Source organism: Mesocricetus auratus, unplaced genomic scaffold (assembly GCF_017639785.1).
Source record: "Mesocricetus auratus isolate SY011 unplaced genomic scaffold, BCM_Maur_2.0 Super-Scaffold_100018, whole genome shotgun sequence".
Taxonomy (NCBI): domain Eukaryota; kingdom Metazoa; phylum Chordata; class Mammalia; order Rodentia; family Cricetidae; genus Mesocricetus; species Mesocricetus auratus.
The window spans coordinates 48,784,345-48,793,635 of record NW_024429199.1 but is presented as its reverse complement, the minus strand read 5'-3'; the positions used below and the strand labels follow the sequence as shown (position 1 = coordinate 48,793,635).

Sequence of the window (9,291 nt, the reverse complement as noted above, 5' to 3'; positions counted from 1 at the left end):
CGGCAGTGGGTGGAGGGGCATGGGTGCTCCAGAAAGACAGGCTTATGTTATGTGGGTTGGGATTACGGTTTGGATATGATACCCGGGAGGGTCCCCAGAGGTTCCTGTGTTGGAATCACACCCTGTTGTGTGGTGACATGAAGCAGCAGGATCTTTAAGAAGGGGATGGACCTAGTGGGTCCTGTGGGCTCGGAGTCTGTTGATTCTGATCTAGGACAAACTGGTTCACACAAGGGGGAACCGGTTCCACTATTATAAAAAGACTGAGTCTGCTCTCCCCACAGCCTCTGGCTTTCCTGTTCTACCTGTGCGGTCTGTTCGGCACAAGGTCCCACCTCTACGACATCACCTGCCAGGAGGCCCTGGCCACCGATAGCAGATGCCTGCAGCCTGACCTGAAATCTCCAGAACCGGCACGAGAGATAAATTAACTTCTTCTTAAAATAAAGTACCCAGCTCCAGGTAGTCTGTTATAGCAACACCAAATGGTTAAGACAGCTGGGCCGGAGGCAAAGAGCTGAGCATTGCGTTGGAGGGTGCTGATGAGAGGAAGGAGGTGGGCGGTGAGGGGGCGGGGTTACGTACAGAGAGCTCCCAGCTTAGGAGCAGGGAGAAGTGAAGAAGTGACAGTCTTTAGAATGCTCCCCGGGACGGAAACTGAGGTCGAAAGGAGGTGCTAGAAGCTTAAGGTCCACACGGCATCCGACCCGGTGCCAGGAGCCCGTGTAGAGGAGATGCGGTGATGTACTTGAGACCGGACTCTGTAGATCCCGGGAAATGTTGGAGACTGGATCGGGGCTATGATTCCTGCCTGGGGGAAGAGTTGAAGCCTAGAGCAGTAGAATACCAAGTGGAGTCTTCAAGGCGCTGCTGCGCTTTGGCTCAAGCTGGAAAGTGTCGTAGGGTCTGATCAGGTTGAGGAAAGTTGGGCCCTGCTCCCGGAGGGGCCGGGGAGGACCCCTCAGCTCTGGGTGTGAATATGTGCAGCTGCTCGGACCTTTTCTGGTCCTCCCAACAGGGAAGCTGAGGCATCATCTGGGGGTGCCGTCAGGTGGAAAGCTGGTGCTGCCCACCGCGCATGGTCATGGTGCGTGGTGAGCTCCATCTCCTGGGAAAGACACTGTGCATGTCTGTTGACAAGGTAGGCGCGCTGACTGCTTTACCCACATCAGGGCCCCCTTGGACAATGCCACCTCTGGGAGAGAACCCTACTGTGTGCACTCTCCTCTGGGAAGGCTTCACAAGGGTAGAGTAGACGTGGGAAGGGCGTGGGGGACAGCACTGATGAGCCACGTGCTCCTGGACCTGAAATGCCCTATCCAGAGGGCCCTCCCTGCCTTCTCTCTGGCTGCCTCTTTTACCCAGGATTGCTGTGGATTTCTTGGCTGCTAACGTCTGGCCAGAAGATTTGCTGGTGTATTGCTGGCTGTGCCTACCTTGGCTGTGTCTCATGTGGCTTCTCTGGGTCCATAGCTGAGTGAGATCTTCCAGGTTCTCTTAGCCTGTCTTCATTGTCATCCAGTGTTCCGCATCAGTCTTGGTGAAGCATTACACGAAGCTCGTGAGATACATGTGGGTCTCTCATACGGTTTCCAGATAAAAGTGATCAAAGTTTTTATAGTATAAGATGTGTCATTAGGATAGAGAAAATACATCTCCAATAGGCTCGGGAGCAACACTGGAATTGAGTGTCTGACAAACAGCTCTTGTACGTTTGTTTAAAAAACAAGCCTAATCCTGCATTTTTCCCGTCTTGAGTCTGGTCATCCATTCTGTTCATTCAGCCAAAGTTTGGTCCCTATACAGAACTAAATAAAACCTTGGCGTATTCCACTGATTACCACCAAGGGAAACTGAGCGATGGGAGGCTATCTCTTGAAAAATAAGGCTATTTCACTGAAAATGATAGCAATAAAATTTCCCTGAGGATTGTTTCAGATATGTTTGTGTTCTAATTAGAGAGCCGTAATTTAACCTGAGAAAGGAAAGAAATGAAACTAGGAAAGTAATGTGTGCATCTTAAGATCATTTTAATAAAACAGAGAGGAAGTGCATAGCCACTGAAGGAAATAGTCCCAAGACCCCAAGTGAGGAGATACAGTAATGAGGCCAATATTAATCTTATGTGAGGATCACAGGTGGCCTGTTCTTCCCCATGGCAGATCACGTGTGGGACTGTGGCCTGTTCTTCCCCATGGCAGATCACGTGTGGGACTGTGGCCTGTTCTTCCCATGGACCCGTGTCCACAGACATGATGGTCTGTCTATGAGTGCTTCAGAGGCCTTCATACGTGGCCTCTGTGACTGCTCTGTCAGGAGTTCCAGGGGCAGTGATTTCTTGCTACTTTCTGCATTAATGTTGCAGCCTCCCTCTCCCCCAGGGACTCTGGTAGGAGGAGATCAGCTGGAGATAAACCAGATCACCTGCATTTCTCTCACTGGTGTGACAGGAAGTGCTTTTAGGAAGGTGTGAGGGCAGGGATGCGGAATGTGACACGCACCAAACAGAGCAAATCAAGGGGTGCTGGTGCTCTGGTCTTAGCGGAATTCGCTCTGTAGAACAGGCTGGCCTTGAACTCACAGAGATCTGCCCGCCTCTGCCTCCTGACGGCTGGGATTAAAAACATGCACCACGCATGCTTGCTATGCTTTCTCCTTTTCATTCCTCTGGGGGCTTTAGGCGCAGGATAATACCACCTTCTTCTTGTTGGGGGACATTTGTACCCCTGTGTGAAAGTGCATCGCGGCCTTCGGTGTAATAAAAAGCTGAAACTTCCAATAGCTGTGCAGGAGAGTATAGGGGGGATTTCTAGGGAGAGAGAGGAAGAGGAGGAAGGATCTGGGTACCTGGGAGACGCCAGGAGACATGGAGATGAAGTGGGGTGCAAGACGGAAGGGGGTGACAGCGTGCGATCAAATGTAGATTACATGACGTGTGTTTCTCCCGTCAGCCTGGTCCCAGAGCTGCGTCAGTCCCAAATGAACACACTAGACGCTATGTCAATTATGATGCTATTGGCCATTTGTTATCGTTTCTCATTGGCTAGCTCTGACTCAGTTATTGACCCATAGTTACTAATATATATTTTTATAAGGATTTATCTTTCCAAGGACGCCCTCCTGATGTGTCCTTTCTTCCCGGGAGATCACATGGCGACCACTCTCTTAACTACATTTCCCAGAATCCTTCTAGACGCCTAGTCCCACCTATCTTGCTTCCATGTTGGCCAACAGCGCTTTATTGACATTAAACAGAAGGACATCTAATAATAGTCAAAACTTATAGTTAGGTTACTTATGTTTTCTAGATATACAGAGATGTATTTGAGATGGATAGATATTCTTCAAATCTTTCAAAGACCTTCAGAATATATGGCATTTTAATGGTTTAGGGTTTTTTTTTGACATGGAAAATGTCTGCTCCTGGCAGCACCAATCTATGTCAGAGAAGATAATGGGCATCGAAGAAACTCCTTATGGTGCTTACATTCAACATGGCAAAACTAGCCTTTTGCGCAAGAAATTGGTCTCACCTAGACTGTTTGACTGATGCTGTATAAAATGGACATGCAGGACCCACAGCAAAGTGACTTCTGAACTTGGACAGTCCTAAAGGGTTCCGGAAGAGTCTGCCAGACTTTCTACAGGACACAGAAAAATGATTTACAAATTGCCAATACAGATGGACAGTTTTAAATTTTTTGCTTTGCTGAGAAGTCTTCCAGACACACTGTGGCCTATGGGCTGAAGATGGATGCCCCAACGTTACAGAGGAATTTCTGGTGACTGTTCAGGTAGCGAGATGTCTCTTGTCAATTCTAGTGTTTACATATTATCCTTCTGTGATCTTTGGTGGAGTTGAAGACAGATAGTTACAGTTATAGCTTTCCTTAGTTATGATAAAAGATAATCTACATGTAAGATTTTAGACTCACACAGATAGGATAGATGATAAAATACTTTCTTTAGATCTTACTAAATGCTAATGGACAAAATATTGTAACCATAGTTCTTGCTTGATAACTGTTCTGTTATATATCATTTGACTATGTTAAAGTTAAAACCTTTGATTTTATTTAGACAGAAAAGAGGAGGTGATGGGGGAAGTCCTTCTGTGTATGTGTCAATAAAGCACTGTTGGCCAATAGGGAAGCAAGATAGGTGGGACTAGGCGTCTAGGAGGATTCTGGGAAATGTAGTTAAGAGAGTGGTCACCATGTGATTTCCCGGGAAGAAAGGACACGTCAGGAGGGCGTCCTTGGAAAGATAAGTCCTTATAAAAATATATGTTAGTAACTATGAGTCAATAACTGAGTCAGAGCTAGCCAATGAGAAATGATAGCAAATGACCAACAGCATCATAATTGATATATAGCGTCTTGTGTGTTCATTTGGGACTGACACGGCTCTGGGACCAGGCTAACCAGAAAAATACACATTACAAATATAGATGGGTTAATTTAAGTTATAAGATCCAGCTAGGAACAAGCATAAGCTACAGGCCGAGCTTTCATAATTAATACGAAGTCTTTGTGTCATTCCTCATTTTTTTTTTCTTTCAGGGTAGGTCCTCCTTACTCAGCTGATACCCTCACTGGTGACCTAGAGGCGTGTTTCCACTGGGATTCTAAGCCTGCTCAGGTTGACAATGAAGATTAATCATCGCAAACCTCCGGCAGGTTTGAAGGAGCTGTGCATCTCTCTCCGTGAGGCCTGCGATCCAGCCTTTCTTGAGAGTTTCTGTCCTAGGCGAGAACTCCTGAACCCTTGCTGATTCCCACCCCACATCCCATCAAAGCTCCCAGAATTGAAAGCAGCCCATGTGGTTCGTCTCCTAAGAACGACAAACACTAACAGGTACAAGGTCACCAGGTACCAAATGGAGGAGCACATAGGCAGGAAATCATCATAACAATTGAAGCGCCTACTAGGTGAATCATAGTAACAACTGTAAGTGCCTACTAGGTGCCACATGCCATTTATACTTCTCCTGTACAACCACACTACCAGAAAGCTCCCACTGCTCCCAGCTTTTAGAGAGGGTCTGAGGTCTGCAGCCACTAAGCAGCACACACAGCAGGTGTACCTGGCCTCAGGGAGCTGAAGCCCACCCGGATGAACTAGCTGTGGTCTTCCTGCCTCTTCTTTGACGGGGCATGTGATGGAAGACCCTCCACACATTTTTGGGAAGAAAGTTATACGTGCTGAGTTGGGTATGAAAAAGGCATCTGGAGTACAGCTGAAATGAGCTCGAAATAAAATAGTCAAGCAATAACAAAACCCAAAACAAAACAGAAGAGCCTTCCCTGAAAAGAATTGCAGATCCCAGACTGTGGGACTGTTGGATCCATTCTCTACTGGATAGCTGCATCCAAGCCACCAGATTAAATCTCATCAACATTGGTGCCGGAAAGTGACGGCTCTGCCTTACTCTGTGAGTGGAATAAGGTGTATTAAGTTTCAAAGGTTACGGGTATTTCAGATGTGGGGCTCATTCTTGGAGTCTGCTGTCCCCAGAGGCCTGGCAGCATCTTTCTGGTTTTGCCTGGCTCTGGCGGAACTCAGAGGCTAGAGCTCTGGGCTCACCTGTAGCATGAGGCTGACGCTATTATGACTCCCCCCTCCCCCAGGAGAAGTCATAAAAAGATGCAAACGCTGGTACACCCAATGTTGAAGGAGCCTGCTTATGCCTCCTGAGTCAGAATGGAAACTAAGCACACATAAAGGAGATCTGTGCCCAGGCCCAGCTTTTACTCTTAGAGTTTGCATTGATTCCCAAAGAGCCCTTGGTACAGAGATGAAGATAGAAAATCCCGATTCAATTCAGCTCGGTTTTTGCGTGCAAATATTCTTTTTCCTCGGAGGCTTTGTGTGCTTTTACATCCCGAGTGTTGAGCTGTACTTTAAAGCCTGGGGTGGGGGTGGGGGTGGGGGGATGAGCCCAGAGTGTGTAACCTTATGATTAATTCGAATACCCTTGGCTAGTGAATGCCTTTGAAGATGACTGTCCTTGAGGTAAGTAATACAGGCGTCAGAATCCATTGGGACTGAGAAAAAAAAAAAAAAAAAAAAAAAAGACCCAGCCGGGAGTGCTGTCACCAAAGCTTATCAGGTTGGGAGTTGGCTTTCCTGGAGGCACACCGCTGTCTCATCTCTGTGGGACCCCTGGAAGAGGCACGACAGAATTTGTACAGGCAAAGCCATCTTGTATTTGTTAACCGTGTCCAGATGTGACCTCTTCCAGGACAGTTGTCTGCTGTCCCACGTCTGCCTGTGGGTTCTTATGGTTCCTCGCCACCCATGGCTCTCTTCTCATTACGCAGAGAGCTGGGCTGGGCAAGCCTGGCCTCGGGAACATACCAGGATCCACCCATCCCTCATCTTAAGCATAAGCAAAATAAACCTGCTTTCTTTCCAGATCCTATACACCTCCAGTCTTTCAAGGACAAGGAGAATAACAGAGATGCTAGACCTCTCACCAAAATCAGTGAGCTAGGACCGGGAGAGCAGAGACCAAAACATTCTGCTGACCCTCAGCGTAGGCTGAGCCCACGGCATGGGGGAGATTTCAACATTTGCAAAACCAGAGGACTGTGTCTTCGGATATGATTGAAAATAGAATTCCATTTCTGAGCCCCGGAAGCAGAAGGACACTGATGGGTGTGGCCATCTCCAGTGTGTGTCTTTTGGGATGATCTGCACACCTTGGGCTTCTAGAATGCAACTTAAACCCTGTCCTCCCTCAAGCTGACAGCTGTTTTGGATGCCAGGGAAGTGCTGATCCCTGTACTTAGCAACGAATAGCCTAAGCTCTCAGCCCATGAAATCCAGGCTACTGGAAGCCCGGGACACAGACAGGAAACCCATGGGGCTCTTGCACTGTTTTAAGCTCTCCAGAGACACTGTCCTTTGCCTGTTTCCCATTGGACACACGGTCACATTTTTCAATGCATGCCAGTTTCTAGGAACAGGGAAATAGCATTTCCATCAAGACGCACAATTAGGAATATAAAACAGTATTTAAGGGCACAGCACGAGTCTTGAGTGTCCCTCAAAGATCCTCGCCTTAAAGGCTTGCTCTCTATAATAAATAAAACAATGGTCCATTTTTTCCAAAGGTGATGTGAGTCATCTCAGGTCGCATTACAGATGAACAGAAACACCGGACTCACGCTGCCTCCCACACTAAGCTAGTCTAGTCATCCCCCCAACCCAAACTGAAAGTAAGTTCAGAGTAAAATAACTAGCCTGCGATGTCACATATCTGATAAGCTTTAAAGTAAACAGGATGCAGAAGGTAGGGATGGACCCACACAGAGTCATTGTTAGGAATCAGGTAAACACGGGGAGCAGAAGGAAAGAGAAGACAAAGACAACGGGTAAGATAGTGACTCCCACCCCTGTCCCCCACCTATGACTCAGTCAGTGAAGAAAGGGAAGAAGGGACCAAATAAAACTGGTCGTAAAAACTTGTTTCTGTGTTTGATCAGCTTGATTCTGAGCTGAAGCATTGCCATGAAAAGAAAAAACAAAAAAACAAAAAACAAATAAAAAAACCCAAACAAAAAAACTGCCTCCTTTGGTGACTCTGAGTTTCCAGCGCTCTTATTATGAAATAACAGTCCATGTTTCTCACGGCCCCCAGTCAGTGGCACTACTGAGCATAATAGATCCTTCCAGAGTGGGACCTGGAGGGAGGAAGTAAGACATTCAAGTTATTTCCCATTGCTGCAGAGCCCACCATGGTAGGGAGGGCATGGCAGTCTGAACACGGCTGGTCACATGGTAGGGAGGGCATGGGCAGTCTGAGCATGGCTGGTCACATGGTAGGGAGGGCATGGGCAGTCTGAACATGGCTGGTCACATGGTAGGCACGGCATGGGCAGTCTGAGCATGGCTGGTCACATGGTAGGCACGGCATGGGCAGTCTGAGCACGAGGCAGCTGGTCACACTGAATTTTCAGCCAAGAAGCAGAGAGAGGTGGATTCTGGTGTTGAGCTCCCTTTTAATTCCGCCTGGGACCCCAGGCCGTGGAATGATGGTGCCACACACATTCCTCACAGGCATATCGAGAATTTTGTCTCCTAGGTTATTCTAGATGATGTCAAACTGACGGTATCATCCCACTCACGAGGCCACTGGGGAGGTGCCCTTCTAAGATACTGGGACCCCGGTCTCTCCCATTCCCTGTTGGTCTTCTGGCTGACAAGACATCAGTAGTCCCCTCTGCTACATACCCTCACTATGCTGTGCTGCATCTCTGATGACCCCGAATCCATGGGGTGAACTAACCGTGGACTGAAACCTCCCAGGCAGAGCTAAAGTTGGTCCCTCCTCCTTGAATCTTTTATCTCAAGTGTTTTCCACAGTGGCAGAAAAGTTGATGGACGCATATTCGTGAAACCCTACTCCATTTCCTGTCCCTCTTTATTTATGTCTGGGTCTGTCAACAACCATGATCCCAGTGGTCGTGCTGGACACAGAAGGAGTTCCCATGGTGGAAGGTTTTAGAATAGGAGCCAGTACAGCATGGATATCCAGAGTGAGTTTGGGTGCCTGATGCTGCCGAGCCCGACAGGCTCGCTCACTCTTCACTTGGCTTCTGCTTGTCCTGCGTGGCTTCTGGGAGCCATAGTGACTTCTGGGGCTTTCTGTGCTCTCATTCTGGGACCCAGACAGGTAAAGCAGGTCACTAGACAAGGGGGCAAACACATATAAGGGTCTCACCTCAGTCCATCACGTTCTGCGCAGCTGTTAGAGATATCCCAAGCCCAGACCTTTGCTATGTGGGGATTCCCATTACAAAAGGTCCAGAAAAGCCAATCTCTTATGAGCGGCAGGGAGCCCACAATGGACGTCGGTGGGCAGTGCTAACTGCTGTCATGGTTCATCTTTACCGTTAGCTGTTTTAGTTCCAGAAAACATCCGGCTGACGAAGCCTGTCCTAAAGGGAAGAAGGGACTTCCGGGTGTGCACCTGACATAGATGCTTCAAACCCTGAAGGAAATGAGGTCTCTTTTTGTTTCTTTCGTTCTGACTTCGAGCCCTCAACTCTGCTTTGGAGGAGTGGCGACCCTATAGAAGCTTGGCTAGATCAGCTGCAGCGAGAATTGCAGAGCAAGGGTCTGTCACACAGCTCAGTCTCAGGGCTGTGTCCGACGCTGTTTTGGGAAGTCCCAACTACCGCGTGTATTATTTATGGATCAAAGCCGCTCTCCTTCCTTCTGCCCCAGATGGGAACACAAAGACTCCATTGTGTCCCCTGGCAGTGGCTTGTGGGCTGATAGTTG

General features: G+C 48.1%; 1 long non-coding RNA gene across 1 annotated transcript; it reads left to right on the top strand.

Annotated features, from left to right (window-relative positions):
- The first annotated feature begins 645 nt into the window (after positions 1-645).
- On the top strand, positions 646-7,557 carry LOC121132887. Its single transcript, XR_005869592.1, has 3 exons — positions 646-1,141; positions 4,563-5,434; positions 6,419-7,557. It is a non-coding gene; the product is annotated as an uncharacterized LOC121132887 (long non-coding RNA).
- Positions 7,558-9,291: the final 1,734 nt, after the last annotated feature.